The following is a 3,247-nucleotide window of genomic DNA, read 5'->3' as shown; positions in this document are numbered from 1 at the left end:
AAGCGAAGTATGGCGAGCGTACCTTTCAGAGCCGTGTTCAAGAAGCAGAGCGAAACCTTCCGCTATCTAAGCAAACCGATCGCTAGGCTAATTTGTTGTATGTTTCGGCTAGGGTGCTGGGAAAAGAGGAGGAGGAGGGGGAAATAGTTTGGGGGGAGGGGGGGTGATATACAACATAACCAAATCGAAACTACCACAACGAAATTTTCTTGCTATGAAAGTGGATTTAAAACAGCATGTCGTCTATATCATAACTGATGGACAGAGTTGCAGTTGAAGAATATGTTTCTGAATAAGACTTCACAGTTTGTTCTTCTTTTTCTTTTTCCTTTTTTCAGAAAAGGGTTTTTCAAAATAGTAATAAACTAATCATCTTTGTCTCAAAAACTAGAGGTCTTGTTTTAGAAAAGTTCATATTTATAATTCGAATGCTTCAAACGCGCATTGCACTTGTTTATCATAACTATTTGTATTTTTTTTTCTTTTGGTCTTTCTCATGCTGGCGTCTGCATTGTAACCGCTAGAGTCTTGGCTGTTGCTTGCAGGTAAACGAGTCTGATTTCTGAGAAAGAACGTTTATCACCACCCATTGTCTCTGCGCCACTCTAGTGTGTCTCATGCTGCTGAATGGCCGTACTGTGGTTTTGGCTGAACACGGAGGGTCGATTACTCTGCCTGCTTCCTAAACGATCTTAATTATGCCACTGGGGTCTTGGGGCATTATAAAAGGGTTGAATTACCGTTAATTTTATTAAATAAATAACAGGTGGTGTCAATTTTTACTGGTTGGAAGCTCGAAAAGCTTGTTCGAGATTGCGTCCTGTTGGCTATTGTCGGATGTTGAACACCCCTCTCTATTTTGTGCCATGCACGGGCAACGTTACGGGCACACGATCTTATAAAAACAAGCAACTGCAACGAAACGAAATTATGAGTGCATCATCGGGCACGGAGTTCATTCAAGTTCGTAGGCAAAGCTAGGCCTCGCTTGTTGAGAGAAAATAAAATATAAAATGTTGATCATGTGGGGGGGGTTGCTGGTTTGTTGGTATTTCTAGAGGTAGTGAAATTGAATATACATATACATTAGATCTATATCTAGACGTCTACACTGTTTGATTCTTATTATGTTTTTCTACTGTTATAAGTGTTACCATCTCCCTTCAAAGTAAGAAGGGGGAAAGGTGGGGGGGAGGAGGAGTGGGCTTCGAGCGTTAGCCTAGAGTTCCGTTTTCTGTATTTCGCAAAGAACATTAGTTTAACAACAACAATGCAAAGATGAACAACAACACACTAACAAACAAACACCAAAAAAATGCATAATACTGTAGTTTGAGAGACTCGTACAATAGCCTGCTCAGACAAAAGTTTTGAAACAAGGATTAGGCTAGTCGAATAGAAGAATGCCTCTTCCTCTAACAATGGGATGGGCACAGATGGGTGGGCGGCCTCGCCTCGCCTCGCATAATACATAGCCTAGGCATAGAGGCTATGAACGTTTGACGTCACGGTTGTCTGAGCACTTCCAAGTGACCCACCTTTTTTTCAGTTTGCACTTTAACCGTTTCGTTTGATATTTAAAAAAGAAAACTCTGTTCTAGCTTTAACTGCTTTGCCGCTCAAACCATTTATTTGTCAAGTCGTTGTGGGTGGTTGCATGGTTGGAAGGATCTTTGTCTGGCTGGTGTGGTTTGTTAAATTCGTCCTTTCCTATAGTATAGGCCTACGATTGAGTCCACCCCCTTCTCTCTCTCTCTCTCTCTCTCTCTCTCTCTCTCTCTCTCTCTCTCTCTCTCTCTCTCTCTCTCTCTCTCTCTTTCTCTCTCTCTCTCTTTCTCTCTCTCTTTTATCTCTGTCTCTCCCCCTCTCTCTCTCTCTGTCTCTCTCAAACACACACACACACACACACACACACACACACACACACACACACACACACACACACATACACACACTCTCTCTCACACACACACACACACACACACACACACAACATGCTTAAGTCCATCGTCAATACCCGTTCTCTAGTCTAGATGTAGATATCAAGATGTAGGCCTATATAGATCGAATCATAAACGAGTTTTGTCATAGAACACTCAACGATATAAATGTAGGCCAACAACTTCACTATGACTATATACGGTGCAGCGGTAATTTCAGGTGCCGTTGTGAACGAGGGGAGTTGGGGCCGCGTCGTAATAAAATTAGAATACAGGTATTTTTATCACACGGTTGCTCGTTGGGTGTTCAGTTGAGTCTCACACCTTACGCCCACAGACATCCAATACAGATAATTAATTGTAGAAATTGGCATTTTCCCGCCGGTTTGAGAACCCACTTCTGTGTGGGTTTTACTGAAAAACGTTGACTCTAGGAACAAGAAAAGTAAATGTTCAGTTTTCATGGACTCTCAGGCTTTGTAAATAACCAAATCAAATTTGGGCACCATTTTCTCGCTATTTATTTTACCTCTGAAACCAAGCGACCCCCCCCTCAATCAATTGCAGATATCTCGACTTGTATTCAAGTTAGTTTTTCATTCATCGGAAGCAAGGCAAATGCACCAGCTTTAATAAGGCGATACGAATAACTCCACATGCCCAAAAATTGACGAGCGCCTGATTCCACCACGCCGTGACACACACATTATGGAGACATGGCTGACGTCACTGTGTGTTGTGGAATCCGAAAAAGGTGCCAAACACGGCAATTAGGCCGAGTCGCTGGTGGTGGTATGGTGGTAGGCAGGAATGCCGAAATGGGTGCAGTATGTATGTTGGCTACAGTAGAGTGTAAAGCTCAATGTTGTTTGTAGTATGTCATTTCTGTCATTGGATCGGTATCGTTTATTGTGGCGGTAGGCAGGAGCGTGGAATGGGTATTGTACAGGGAAGCATGCCAGTTTGTCACAAGCCCAGTTTGTCATACACCCATTTTGTCACAGGTCCAGTTTGTCATAAGCCTATACTGTGACCTGCATGATGGAAGTTATCACTGACACTCTCAAAAAGAGTAAATGAATGATTGATTGATTGTATGAATTGAATTTTATTTTTCAATTGTTTTTAACGAAAGAGCATTCATTGTTGAAAATGTTCAGAGAAATTAATAGCTTTGATTACGTACAAAAAGGAAGAAATATTGAAAAACACGACAATCTGAATTGACATTTTAGAGGGACTATCTACGCCGCCGATGTGAAGGAGGAGAATTTAAAAAACTTACGTTACAACCACAGGTTCTTTTT

This window comes from Aplysia californica, unplaced genomic scaffold (genome assembly GCF_000002075.1).
Source record: "Aplysia californica isolate F4 #8 unplaced genomic scaffold, AplCal3.0 scaffold00466, whole genome shotgun sequence".
Lineage (NCBI taxonomy): Eukaryota > Metazoa > Mollusca > Gastropoda > Aplysiida > Aplysiidae > Aplysia > Aplysia californica.
The sequence above is the reverse complement of the archived record's forward strand: the minus strand, read 5'-3'. Positions refer to the sequence as shown.